Below are 15,059 nucleotides of genomic sequence, written 5' to 3'. Positions count from 1 at the left end.
AAGATAATGAGTACATTTCCTATCAAACATTGTTACCTCCTCCTTTCTTTTTCCCCTACCATCCCTTCCCTCCCCGCTTGCTGAAGTTGTAAAGTTCGATTTCAACATAGTGTCTTGTGCATCTCATTGTTACAATGGGTCAACCTGTATCCTTATTTAAGCATTTTGAGGCCTATATACTTCTATACCTACATACTGTATCTACTTCCTCCTTTGTTCTGAGTTGTTGTCCTGATGGTTCTTTCTCAAGTGCTGTACACACTGCCACACCTTTGTATAGCTTGCTCCTAGTGCCTTAAATGCCCTTTTCACTTGTCACCTGGCAGAAGTACCCACTCTCCTCCTCAGCTCTGCTCTGTGCTTTCTTCCTCTTTGTGGCCAAGGTCACACAGCTGCTAAGGGATCAACCAGCGCATCTGTCACTCAGGTCAGCTCTCTTCACCATGCTGTGCCACCCAAATAGAAAGCTCAAAGTAGAAAAAGAGAGGAAAGGTTACAAACTTTTTTTTTTTTTTTTTGCCAGTCTGGGCCTGGGCACTATCCCTGAGTTCCTTTTGCTCAAGGCTAGCACTCTACCACTTGAGCTACAGCACCACTTCTGGCTTTTTCTGTGGTTCATTGGAGATAAGAGTCTCATGAACTTTCCTACCTGGGCTGGCTTTGAACTGAAATCCTCAGATCTCAGCCTCCTGAGTAGCTAGGATTACAGGCGTGAGTCACCAGCGGCCAGCTTGGTTGTAGAGAGAATGTAATTATTTGGTAAACAGGAAAAAAGAAAATGGAAAGAAAAGACCCTTCAAAGGGCTCCCTAACCGACAGCTATTTGTATGTGACATTATTTTATTTATTGCACTTGGTGTAAGATATCATCTCAAGACCATTTTGTGAACTTGCCAGAGGCCTAAATTTTGCTGGGTAATGACATGACTAACAACCCCTGCTACAATGGTTTGGTGTCTAGTTTGTCTTTTTGAATCCCGTGGACATTTTCCAGAAGTGGATCTTTTACACTTGCCCATAATCTGCTTGGAACTCTTTGCCTTTGGCCTAAAAGGAAGCTTGCTTTTCAAGAGATAAGTATTTTCTAGTTGCATATTTCACGTGCTTTATGGCCAGAATGGACTTCTCCTGTATTCATCCAGTGTCCTCTTATCTTATTCTGTGTGTCCACAAAGATGGCAGTTGGCTGACATCTCTCTTCTGAGACCCATTTGTGTACTTTGAGAAGTTCACCAGTGCATCTATTCAAAGCACATTGTTTCATGTTCTTTAACTCCCTTCCCATCCCTGCCCCTTGGTTCACTTAGAAACAGAAACAGCCCATATTTAAAGCATTGATGTGTATTTCTGAATAGTGAGAGGAAAGGTGCCAGCTTTCCCACGTGCTTATGGTCTAGTTGGAAAAACAGGACACCAATGAAAACAAAATTGAAAGGTCTATGGAGAGAGAGAGAGAGTGTGTGTGCTGCTGTGGGTAAGAGGATATGGCTTGAGCAAAAGCAGTGTGGGAATCCTGTGGTTTTGGGGGGTATGTGTGCTTGATTTGGTAGGTTGTATGTTGGGGCCCTATGAAGGCCAGGTTAAAGGAGCTTGTACTTACCTGTCAGATACAGTAGAGCTCTAAGGTTTTTACTAGGAACATGATAAAGTGATCACCATGCAGAGCAATTTGGAATGTTGGGGGTCAGGGAGTGAAGATGTCTAAACACCTGCCACCTAAGTGGATCTTGGACATATCATTCCCCCTCCTCCATTTCTTCATCTGGAAAAATAGAAGAAAAACTCAGTGTCAAAGGCTCTGGGCTCCAACATTGTATCTTAGGTGACAGAAGCAGAGGAACTTTTTTATTTTACTTTTTTTGTCCATTGTTGGCCTGAACTCTGGGCCTGGGAGCTGTCAGCTCTTCAGCTCAAGGCCAGTGCTCTACCACTTGAACCACAGCACCACTTCTGGCTTTTTCTGCTTATGTGGTGCAGAGGAATCGAACCCAGGGCTTCATGCTTGCAAGGCAAGCACTCTACCACTGAGCCACCTTCCCAACCCCCAGAGGAAGATTTGTTTCCTCCTTCCCTCCCTCCCTCCCTTCCATTCTTCCCCTTCTCTACTGTTCTTCCCCCCTCCCAACGATGCTTCTGCTTTTCTTCCTCTATGTTCTTCTCTTTCCATTTTTTTTACTTTTTTGCTTTCAAGACAGGGTCTTACTATGTAGCTCAGCTTGGTTTGGAACTAAGATCCTCCTGCCTCAGCCACCTGATTTGGTGGGATTACAGGTATGGACTACTTACTATATGCCCTGTTCTCTTCTTCCGTATTTCCTTCTCAGATAGTCAGCTCAGGATCTGAGCACACAAGTGTGAGAAAAGTCTGCCAGAGGACAAGGAGGAGATTGTTCTGGTAATAAGGCCCAGAATCCAGAAGGGGTAAATTAGTCTGAGAATAGCCTGTCACTGCTACCTCCTTCCAAGTGGTTTTGTGTCTTTAAACCACAGTTCAGAATGTGTAAAGTGAGATCAATGCTTTATCTGTCTTATTAGGTGGTTTTGATATGAGCAAGGTAGAGCTTTGCAGGCACTGGGTCTAGTACTTGACCCATAGTAAGCATTTATAAATGTTAGCGCCTTATATTGTCATGTATTAGGAAGGTGGAAACAAGGAGGAAAAGTCTCTTGCTGGAAGCAAAATGAATTTCCTCAAGTAATCTCAGTTTTCTTTGGGCATTCTTCATATTTTCTGTGCCTTTATAATTAAGATCCTCTAAATTCTGTTATTTGTCTAAACACAATGAAACCTACTCTGGGTCAAATTTCTGCTAAGGGATTTTTTTTTTTTGTAATGTGCAATATACTTAGATCTCTTAAGCTGGATGTTCACCATGATAGCAAGATTCTTTTCTGTAGCTATTCCCCATTTTTTTGTCCTCAAGGTATCATTTTAACATTGTTCATTTTTCTTTAATTTTGATGACTTCTCCAATTCATGCTAGTTTTGCATTGCTGTCCAAGAACATTTTTGGTGGCTGTCACATTTTTAATTTCAGCTAAAACATTTGAGGTTTAAAGCATGTAAAATTGAGTTTTCTTATAGCTGCTAATCTTTTTAGCCAGCTGGTGATGAGCCTTCTCCGGTTTGTTACAGGATGAAATGTTCTATCTGCTTGTCTATCCTTCATCTCATTTACATTCTAAATCCATGTTTTCTGACATTTTTATTCCACAAAAAAAAAAAAAGTGCTAAACTGGTGCTGACTTCAAGGTAGAGTCTTGGTTGGCCCTGGTGCTCAAGGTGCTTGTCCCTCTTAAGGAGTCTCTGTGGCACCACTAGGTGGAGTCAGAGCACCTCATTTCCAAAGACAGTGGCCCTTTTTCTCTGAGATCTTTTACTATTCCCTGTTTTGCTTCTCGGCCAAAGTTGGCCTAGCTTTGTAACTTCACAGAAAATCTCTGCCAGTTAGGTTGCTATGGCTTTCCCATTCAGCTCGCCAGCTTGAGTTTCCTACTTGGAGTCATTTTCATAGTTTGATTCTCCAGTAAAGCTTAAAACAAGCCCAGAGTAGTTACTAAACTTATCTGATCAGTGGTTTTAAATTCCCCAACAGTACATTTACCTGTGATCTTCCTCATGTTGATTTTGAGATTAAATCAGTCTCATAAATACTTTAAAAAAGTCTTCAGTCCACAGTAGTTCTCATCTAACTGTAGAAATTTTTAACCAGTCCTAATGCGCACAACATCTCTACCTTCTAATCCATTAAGTCAGTGCTGTGACCATTGGTGATTGAGACACTTAAAGTGTCAAGCTAGAAACAAACTCAGAATGCTTACAGCTTCTTTGCAGGCTAGAGTCTGGTACTGCACGAGCTAGTTTGTATGACTGAATCATGTTTGTTTGTTTGTTTTTTAATTGTGCTGGAAGCTTTTTTATTTTGGTAGGGTAAGTTTTTGGGGAACAGAACCCAGGGATCCAGGGCTTGTTCTACTTCTAGGCTGTACCCATAATCCCACTGGAAGCCTTTTTTTTTTAAAGAAATACATTTTTATGTATAAGCTATACATTTTATAATGTCCGGGTAGAAATAATCACTTGGATAATCCTTTATCATAGGTTATGTTTAACAGCCTGCTAGTTCCCTCCTCCCTCCAAGTCCTGGGGCTTGAACTCAGGGCCTAGGCTTGTCCCTGAGTTTCTTTTGCTCAAGGCTAGCACTCTACCACTTGAGCCACAGTATCGCTTCTAGCTTTTTCTGTTTATGTGGTACTGAGGAATCAAACACCCAGGGCTTCATGCATGCTAGGCAAGCACTTTACCACTAAATCACCTTCCCATCCCCAAGTAGTTATTTTTTGTTTGCTTATTTATTGATACAAGTTCTTACTATATAGCCTCAAACTCATGATCCTTTGCCTCCCAAACTGTTCAGATTATAGGCATGTGCCACTACACTCAGCCAAATAGTCTGCCAATTTTGCCTGATGTTTAGGCATTTGAAATGTAGCTTTGTGTCTCATTGTCACTGAATTTTCTGTTGTTTGCTATTTGTAGCTCTCTGTAGAATTTTTATTGTCTGTATTTCAAACTCTTGAATCATTGATAATTGCTGATTATCAGCAGCGTGCTATTTGCTAAAAACTTGTACTTTTCAGCAGCATTATTATAATTTCCATTTTTGTTACATTAGGGAGTTGATTATTATACAGTCAAATCTTGATTGTTAGCGGTAAGGAACTTGATAGTAGACCCCAAATAAGAGAAAGAATGCAGAAATGAAATATTAAAGTATCATTTACATTCCTGAAATGACTTTAAGATATAGAATGATGTCAAAGGAACAACAGAAAGCTATTACTGGAATTATAAATTAAAAAAAAAAAGCCCTGTGTGGTTTATACAAACCTTCTCAAGCTCATGGACTCGGAGGGTAGGATTAATTTTGAAAGACCACTTGATGATTGCAGAAACTGAGCCCAAAGAGGTTAAGTGATTTACTCAACACAGCGGGCTGGGGTGTTTTATTGCTGTTTGACGGCACTGTGATTGATCTCATGTTGTGAGCTCCATTCCACAGTTAGAGATTGTCTTCTTTGCTGTGGAAGCAGTTGTCTTGCTGTTACATGTTACAGTACGGTAATTGTATTGTTTCTCTTTGCTTTGTCATCTGTCAGCTGATTTTGAAACAAGTACATCTTCTTTATTTCATCACATCTTAGGATCTAGGGGTTGCATGGGCACAGGTTTGCAGATGAAGTTGCTGAGTCCTATTTGAACGACGCGGTTCACTTAAGTCATAGGCTTGTGTGATGGGGGGGAGGGAGTCCAAGATTTTTATCTTTCTTTCCTCGGGTTCTCTGAGGGTCCCATAACCTTTCTCCACTTGAGCAGGGAAGATACCAGAAGCTGCTAAAATCAAGACCTTTCCCTCCTAAAATATATAACTCATTTTGTTTGGAAAGATTAAGACTTAGCAGAGTTTAAAAACCTCCATTTTGTGACTTCCCAAGGTGCTGTGATTTGTTTCTTCCCAGGCTCTCTTTGTCTGTGGAAAATTTTTCTTTTTAGTTCTTTGGGATTTTGATTTCTTTGCCAAGGCATTTTTAAGAGGGAGGGAATCAGTAGGTGTCACCAAAGGCGACACACACACACACACACACACACACACACACACACACACACACACACACACACACACACACACACACACACACACACACACACACACACACACACACACACACACACACACACACACACACACACACACACACACACACACACACACACACACACACCCTCTCTTAAGGCCTAGTTACGCAATTCGAATTTTAATAAGAAGTGTCATAAATTCTAGCTTCATTGCAGTCATTACTGAGAAGTCTGTTCTGCTCAGAAGCCTCATCACGTTATCACCATTATCATCACCATTACCAGCCAACCACAAGCATTTGTGGACTGTCCTCAGATTGAACAGCCTTACGTGGGTTCTAGGAGGTGTAAAGTGTGTGTGTGTGTGTGTGTGTGTGTGTCTGTCTGTGTGTGTCTGTGTGTGTCTCGGTGTCCTTGCCTTCAAGGAGTTTGTGCTCTGCAGAGTTGGAGGAATGAATCATCTTAGGGAAAGACAGATTCCTCCTTTTCTACTTATGTCAAGTGTAGAATGAGTACCGTGTGCTGTTGTGGGGGAGGGGGCAAGGGCGGTGATGAGATGAAGGAATGGATCTTTGAGAGGTCTGGTAACAGCTAAATGGAACAGTAGCTTTGCTGAGTTGGCAGTGCATAGCTGGGCTGTAACAAGGCAGGGTAAGCGGTTGAAGGAGGGAGGAAGCAATTGGTGGAGAGTCTTGAAACCAATAATTTAAATAGATTGGACATAATAATGGAGATGATTAAAGCACTAGAAGAGGAAAATTAATTGCCGTCATTGATTATGACAGAAACTGACAGGACGGGACATTGGAATTGGTTTTCTTGGTTGTTTTTAATTTTTATTCTTTTGCAAAGAGGAGGTTTTAGCTTTGGATATCACCCAGCTTTTGATGAAGGATGCAGGATTTAGGATTGGCAGAGCAGAGCAACAAATACCTCTGTGTGTGTATATATATGTCTCTCTCTGTCTCTCTCTCTGATCTTGTTTCTATTCGGGGGATCCCTGTTTCCTTCTCATTGAGAAATAATGCCTGTGTAGGAGTGGTATATTCTATAATTGCAAAAGGAAACAGCAGGCTGTTTTTAAATTTTTTTTTTCTTCCTTTTTTTTCAGTTTAAATTCATGAGATAGAAGAACCTGCTTTTTATGGTGTAGTGATTCTGTATCCCAGGTCAGAGAGTATGGGCACTGCACTAGTAGAATTACACTTTTAAAACCTTCTTTGGTTAACTACAATAGATTTTAATGGTGTTCATTATTCGCTCAATGCACAGCAAAATCATTTTTTATACCTTTTTTGGGGAGGTGTTGCTGGGGATCAAATATACTAGGCAGGTGCTCACCTACCGAGTCACATCCTCAGCCTCTTTAACTGTTTCTCTTGTGTCTATATTCTGAATCAAAGCATTTGGCATCTATTTTTTTCCAAACACAATAAAAGGTGTATTTAGACACAGATCTTCACATGAGAACCTTAAATTCTCAGGTCTTTTATAAATCGATTCTCACAGGCTGGCTCACACTGAATAAGTCACACAGGGATAAACATGGAGTAGGGAATCACGGCCACCCTTGGTTTTTCCCTTTCTGAAATAATAGCAAATGTAAGCATACTCTGAGTCCAGTGAGACACAGTGTCTTCTGGTGTGGGAGGGGGCTAACCTTTGGACAGTTTGTATGTCAAATGTGAGGGCAGCTTGTGAGCTAATTAGAAGAAACTATGATAAGTGAACACCAGGTTTGCCAGATTCCCCAGTTCTCTTTCATCCTGTGGGATTGATAGGCAGGCAAATAGCATTGCTTGTGTGGCTGGTACCTGAGGCACCCCCCATCTCTTTGATACACGAGCATTGCTTCTTTCTTAGCTTTTTCTGCATGGAGTCATCTGTAAAGCCCAAATGTCTCTGGGGATTCTAAGTCTTAAGCATTTCATATCCAGTAGCGAGACTGCTTTCATTTTATTCAAGAGAGTTGTCCTTGTCTTGCTGTGGCCTTTCCCCAACATGTGGCTGGTCCCTTCTTTACCCTGCAGTGTGGTTATCAGAAAGCACGAAAGGTTGGATTGTCAGAGGCTGCATGGCCCAAAGAATTGCGATGTGAAAACGGACAGAGCCAAAACAAATGGCAGTTGCACGGTTCCAAAGAGCACTGACCTAAGATGGCTGTCAGCCGAAGTTACTTATGAAGTTTCCCAGGTTAATAGACCCCCATCAGCCCTGCAGGTTACTCGTGCCATTTGCTTCCTATAACAGAAAACGTACTGCATCCTCACTTCGTTCCTGCTGCGGAGGCTAAGTGCTTAGTGCTATTTACTTAAAACATTCTAGGTTGATAAATGACAAGTACTTCACTCTGGGTAAAGCTCATAAATCCAGCCCCTACAAAAAAATACCAAGCTGACAGCACTTAGTCCAGTTTATAAAGTTCATGTGCATCCATCTTTGATACAAGTGCAAGTATATATCTATGAAACTGCACTGCAGCCTGTTAAAGTCACAGGAAAGAAAGCACAGGCACAGAGCCCAGTGGCATCAGGCTTGCGGACACCCCGTCCCCTCCCCCTGAAGGGCACCTGGAGGACAGGCCTGCCTTCCACAGAGTCCAGATTTCTGCTCCTTCCCTCTGCCCCTCCCTGCAAACCACCTTTCTCTCTCCCTCTCCTTCTTTCTGCAGAATGAACATCTGCCCCTCAGCTTCTCTCCTCCTTGCTGGGCTGACACCAGGCAGGGGCCTGCAGTGAGGGAGACCAGGTGGATAGAGATGAGTTTAAATGCACACTTCATCACAACCAGGAGCTATTATTCTATTTTGAGCAACCTGTTCAGGATAAACTATAAGTCCTAACAACAACAAAAAGCCTGTAAACAGTGGGAATTCAGGGACTGAAGGGCTTATGAGGTATTAGGTATCATTTTTATTTATTTTATATTCTTATTATTTTATTATTATTATTTGTGTGGTTCTGAGAACCATGCTCAGGCCCCTCTTGTATCGTAGACAAGCACTCTGCCACTGAGTTATGCCCCCAGCCCAGTGAAGAGAATGTTTTAACAAGAAAATAAATAGAAGACTACTTCTCTACTTCACCCCTATTTCTCTGAGCCCCTCAAGTACTATTTCCAGAAGCATCTCTGGGCAGCCTTGTTCCTGACCAGTGCGAAGGGAGAATTGTCACACACACCAGGCCACCGTTACATATTCAGTACTGCACTGAACATTCAGTACTGCAGATCGAGTCATTATGCTGTTTGTCAGATAACTGGAAAAGTGTAGAGAACATTCCTCCACTTTGCAACAGCTTGGACTCAACGGCAGACATGCTGTTCCCTCCTGCTGGAGTGACTGCCCTTTTGTCAGCCCCTTCTCCACAGGCCCAGTCACCATGTGACTTCTGACCCAGCCCAGTGTCTCCTCAGTGAAGCCCCCCAGCCATACCCTGCAATGCGCAGGCCCAAGTTTTGTTCCCATAGCACCTGGCTCAGTTAGCACTTACTTAGCAGGTTCTTTTTCATTATCCGTTTACCTGTCTTCCCCGTCAGACAGGAATAGGGACTACAACTTGTCCCAAATTCATCATTTATCTCCTGCGCCGACCCAATGACTAGGACATAGTGGGTGCTCAATAAATGTTTGTCAAATGACTGATTGTGTGGTTAGCTCGATGAGAATTGATGGCGCCTTTTCCCATCTGTCATCCATCATCCATGGTGGGAAGCTAGGCTGGGAGAGTTTAAGCAGCACCACTTGAGAATTTGTGGAGAGGAGGCAGGGTGGGAATTAATAATAACTCCCCTGTATTGAGTGTTTATTTACTGTGGGCCGAGCACTGTCTTAGTCTTTTTTAATGTATTAATGCACTTAATCCTTAGATCAATCTGTTAAGACAGGTTCTGCTTATTATCCTTGTTGCAGCACAGGGAGTTCAATAACTTGCCCAAGGTCACACAGTGACAGCAGAGATCCATACCAGCGGTAGATAACGATGGCTTATCTATGGTTTCTGGAAAGAATCAAGTCCTACTGTCCAGAGACATTCATCTTATGTGACCATCCAATTTGTCTCTCATGTAACTAGAATGGTACTAGTTACATTCTATCCTTGGGAGATGAGAAAATTATTGTTGGATCATCTTCTGTGTGCTGTGGTTCAGATGCAAGAGGCGGAGTTAGACAACAAAGAATTGGCTTTAAGCTGTGTTCTGGTGGCTCATGCCTGTAGTCCTAGCTACTCAGGAGGCTGAGATCTGAGAAACACGGTTCAAAGCCAGCTGAGGCAGGAAAAGCCTGTGAGACTCTTATCTCAAATAAACCACCAGAAAACCGGAAGTGGCCCTGTGGCTCAAGTGGTAGCCGGCTTGCCTTGAGCTGAAGAGCTGAGGGACAGCACCCAGGCCCAGAGTTCAAGCCCATGACTGACCAAAAATAAAAAAAAGAAAAAAGAAAAAGTTTTAGATGGTAGGCTTGTTTTTGTTTTTTGAGATGGATTTGCTTTACTGCCTAGGCTGGTCTGAAACAAGTGATCCTCTTGCCTAAGCTTTCTGAGTGCTGGGATCACAGGCAGATGCCACCATGCCTAGCTGTAGAAGTACTTTCATGGAAACATAGAAGTAGTCTCCACTCAGACTAAACTATGCTTCTTTATTTCCTACGACCATCTTCTAGATCTTTGCAGGTACCATTCTCACTGCATGCTTTTTTCTCTCCCTCCCTGCATGCTTTTCTGCTGCTCCTTCTCTAAGCCCTATCTTTTCTTTCTTTCTTTCTTTTTTTTTTTTTTTTTGACCAGTCCTTGAACTCAAGGCTTGGGCTCTGGCCCTGAGTCTCTCTGTGCTCAAGGCTAGTGCTCTACCACTTGAGCCACAGAGCCACTTCCAGCTTTTTCTGTTTGTGTGATACTGAGGAATCAAACCCAGGCTTCATGCATGCTAGACAAGCACTCTACCACTAAATCACATTCCCAGCCCTTCTAACCTTATCTGTACTCGTGTTCTTTCCCACAACAAGCCAATGTATATGTCATTTCTCTGCCTCTCTGATAGGGGCATCCCTTCCTAAGACTCCCCAAACCCCAATACTTCTTGGGGCACTCACAAGAGCTGCAGGATTGAAAATCACAGCTGAAGTTTGTTGTTGTTGTTTGGGGGGCAAAGCTGGTGCTGATCAGTTCCCAGCTGACTTATATACTAGCGCTGTGAGTGGGGGACTTGCCTCTTGCTCTCCTTTTCTTTCTCTTTCTTTTTCTTTTTTTTTTTTTTTTTGGTCGGTTGTGGGGCTTGAACTGTGGGCCTAGGCGCTGTCCCTCAGCTCTTTAGCTCAAGGCAAGCACTCTACCAGTTGAGCCACAGCGCTACTTTCAGCTTTTTCTGTTTATGTGGTGCTGAGGAATCAAACCCAGGGCCTCAAGCATGCAAGGCAAGCACTCTACCACTGAGCCACCTTCCCAGCCCCTTGCTCCCCTTTTCTCCTCTGCACCTTTGGTGGGCTTAGACAGTAAGTATTTGTGGGAGGAGTAGATGTGGGGACTGTGCTCCAGGTCTCTGAGCCTTGAGTTTTGACGTCGTGTGAGCAGTTGTGTTGGCCAGCGGCTCTCTGCCGCCCCTTCTGCACTGTGGGGAAGAGGAGGATGACTAATGCTGCCCGTACGGTCCAGGGAGACCTTCAGATGACAGTGAATCACTTCACAGCAGCAGCACAGTGCAGTGGACCAGAGAGAAAACAGGACAAGCTGGGCTGTGTTCTGGCAAGTCTGCTCGGACCAAAAAAGCCCCACCTACAACCCAAGACCCCCCTTTCCATGAGATCCTGAATCCCACCCTACTTTGAGCAACAGTTCTTGTGTGTGAAGACGTAGAAACACAGGAAGGATAAAAATTCCATGATCTTCCTTGATCAAGCAGGCCCCAAGCACCGGTGTGTGTGTGTGGCAGGAGGGGGGGGAGAGGGGAGGCCAGGGCAGAGGGAGGGGCAGAGGGAGGGGATGGCAGGTTGAAAAGGATCACCTCAGATAGAGAATGGCATTTTGAGGTTAGAGTTGACCAAACAGAGGACTTTTTATTTATTTATTTTTGTCTGAGATGGGGACTGAACTAGATACCTGATGCTTTTGCTCACCAGCTGCCACTACCAATGGAGCCACATCTCCAACCCCAGGAAACTTATTACTTACTTGAAGACAGAGCATTCTATTTTATTTGTACCTTATTTTGCTTTTTTCCGGGAAGAGGTCAATATATTACGGCATCTCTCTCTGCTTTTTTCAGGCAGCGTAACTAATCTCATTTAGCCTTATGTAATTTAATGTGTCATCTATCCCCCACATTTCTTCCCCCCAGCTTGCTGTTTTTCCTTGTTCCATCTTTCCCTTGGTAGAACCACCTGATGTGAAGCCAGAGTGCAGGAATCCTCCTGATTCTTCCTCCTTTAGGCTCTCTTCAGGCACCAGCCTTCTTTCTGTTCTCAGGCTGTCTTTCTTCTGTGCCCCTCCCTCTCCCCTCTCTACCTCCTCTCTCCTTTCTTCCCTCTTCCTCTCCCCCTCCCCGTTTCTATCCTCCTTCTCTCCTCCTTTTCCCCCTTCCCTCTGCATCTCATCCCCCCTTTTTTTAAATGGCTGGCATAATTTCCTTTCTCCCTTCCAGGTCCAGGCTCCTTTATTCCGGCTCATTCTCCTCCTGTTGTCGAGAGAGAGTCCAGAGTGCAGATATGAGTGTTGTTCCACTTCCCCAGTCCTCAAAGCCTCTGTGGCTTTTTGCTCAAGTCCAGCCTGGTCTGGCATTCGTTCCCACCATGCAGTCCAAGCCCAACTGTCATTTTCTGCTCCACCTAAGGACTTGGGGTTCCGTGTAGCTGTCATGACTTTTTAGAAGATGCATTTTCTTCCCTCCCTCTTAGGCTCTCCCCTGGGTCTCTCCAGTCTTCTCTGTCCTGAGTTCTTGCCTGTTTCTCCTGTGGGCACATTGCTGCCATTGTTTTGTGTTCTCAGTGTCTGATACTGGCTGGTACCCTGAGTGTGACTAAATAGGAAGCCACAGGATCTAATCCAAGCAGTTATAAATGAGCCATGTCTGAGTCTTCAAAAAAGGGGTTTTGTTTCTGACACTGGTCACTCACTGGCAAAGTAGAGAGCAAAAAGAGCAGAAGACCATAGAGCAGAGAAAGGGCAGCCAGGGACCTGGGGACTTGCGGATCTTAGATCAGCATAAAGGCCAGGGACTGCCAAAGAATCTGTGACTTATTTGTACAAAATGGGACTGGGTCTGCAGTAGTTCTTCAGGCTTAGTTCTAACACTAAGAGCCTGTGATTCTCTGCACCAAAGTTAAAAGTCCAAGTAGGTAAGAAAAATCTTAAGTAGGGCATTCTTAGTAGTGAGGATTCTTTCCCTCCTCCTCACTTTATTGTAAGCTCCATAGGGGCAAAGACATTGTCTTTCTGCATTCAACAAAGATAACATCTGCATTTTAAAAACAAGTAGAAAGGAATACAGGAAAATTGCATTAATACAATATTATGTTTGAGGTTTCCAACTCCCAGGTTGGGAATTTACTCCTGGTTCCCTTGGCAGCTTTTCTTCCGACTTGCTGCTCATCCCACTTGCAGCCAGCCAGCCCCTTCCTGCCAAATCCTGGCCTGGCCATGGTCATGAGTTATGGTGGACTGGGAATCATTACTTTCATCCTTTGGCCCTGGGGTGTTTAACTTTTCCACGTTAATGCCTGTTCTTCAGTGGTACATTATCTTGTAGCGAGGTAGGCATTTATAATTTATATACTGTGTGCTGGCTTAAAATAGACAAGAGGGTAATCAGCATCCTGAAGCTTCCAGTTTTCCAAAATAACATTTCTTCAGTGAAGTCTGCCTGTAGGAATTAAAACCTGCTGTGAATTAAAAAAAAAAAAAAAAAAGAAAAGAAAACAAAAAAACCCACCATTGTCCAATTGTAAGACAGGGAAGTGAGCATACTCAGCCTTACAAAAGGTGGAAGATGATCCTCCTTTTAAAATATCAAACTTATGATTAGGCTCTGTTGGTTCATGCCTGTCATCCTAAATACTCAGAAGTTTGAGATCTGAGAATTGTGGTTAAAAGCAGCCCAGGTAGGGGGAAGTTCCTACCTACAACTCTTATTTCCAATTAATCACCAAAAAGCTAGAAGTAGAGCTGTGGCTCAAGTGATGGAGCACTGGCCTTGAGCAAAACAAAAAACAACTCAGGGATAGCACCCAGGCCCTGAGTTCAAGCCCTAGTACCAGTGTACACACACACACACACACACACACACACTCTCTCTCTCTCTCTCTCTCTCTCTCTCTCTCTCTCAAACGTTTTCTTTTATCTAAAGTAGTCTAAAGACATCAGTCTTTGTAGTATTCCAGATGAGACCAAGGCTGCAGGACAGACAGGAGAAATGCTTTAATGAAGGACAAGGGCTGATGTGCACCTCAACCACTTGTCTGCTGCAGCCTTGGTGTCCTTCCATCTGGGCTGCTGACTTTGACTGCGAATGCTGAGAAGAGCTGGCCTCTCCTGTTGAGTGCCCACAGAGAACACACAGTTCATTCGCATTTATTAAAAATAGAAGGCGTGGAGCTGGAGCTGTTGCTCAGTAGTAGGGCGCTAGGTAGCACACTGCAGACCCTGGCATCTGTCTCCAGAACTAGCAGCCCACTTGAAAATTCCCCAGTAAAAAGCACACTGGCTATCAGGAGTCTACCCTATTTTTTCCTCTTGCTCTTACTCAAATCTTTAGACCATACATTTTTCCTCTGTTCCCTCCCTCCCTTTCTCTCTCTTTCTCTCTCTCTCTCTCTCTCTCTCTCTCTCTCTCTCTCTCTCTCTCTCTCTCTCTCTCTCTCTCTCTCTCTCTCTCTCTCGCTTTCTTTTTGTCAGTCAGTCATGTGTCTTGAACTCTGGGCCTGGGCGCTCTCCCTCGGCTCTTCATTAGCTCAAGCCGAGTGCTCTACTGCTTGATCCACAGTACCACTTCCGGTTTTCTGGTGGTTAATTGGAGATGAGAGTCTTATAAACTTTCCTGCCTGGGCTGGCTTTGAACTGTGATCCTCAGATCTCAGCCTCCTCAGTAGCTAGGATTACATATGTGAACCACCAGCTCCTGGCTGGGTGGAGATTTCTAATGTGGGCATTGGAACAAGGATTCTGCAGTTGAATGGTCTCAATTTTCATGTCAGGCAACTTTGCATTTGAATTCATTATGGATCTTACTGTGGTCACCATTTATGTGCTATGCTGTGCTGTGTCAAATGTGATACAATTGCATGCATGTCCCCCTGATACTAGGGGATGGTTGAAGTGGAGAAGGATCATGCAGTGGTATTGGACCATCTTCGGTGCTTTAACTTGAAAGCCACTAGGTGGCAACATTTACTAAGCTGCCCAGAATCCTCTTCCCCTACTAAGATACTGAACTT

General features: G+C 43.7%; 1 protein-coding gene across 3 annotated transcripts in view; it reads left to right on the top strand.

Annotated features, from left to right (window-relative positions):
- Window positions 1-15,059, top strand: part of Nf2 (NF2, moesin-ezrin-radixin like (MERLIN) tumor suppressor) — a 94,076-nt gene that overhangs the window by 17,062 nt on the left and 61,955 nt on the right. The gene's annotated exons all lie outside the window — the stretch shown is intronic.

This window comes from Dipodomys merriami, unplaced genomic scaffold (genome assembly GCF_024711535.1).
Source record: "Dipodomys merriami isolate MVZ:Mamm:240054 unplaced genomic scaffold, mDipMer1.0.p SCAF_45, whole genome shotgun sequence".
Classification (NCBI taxonomy): domain Eukaryota; kingdom Metazoa; phylum Chordata; class Mammalia; order Rodentia; family Heteromyidae; genus Dipodomys; species Dipodomys merriami.
The sequence above is the reverse complement of the archived record's forward strand: the minus strand, read 5'-3'. Positions and strand labels throughout refer to the sequence as shown.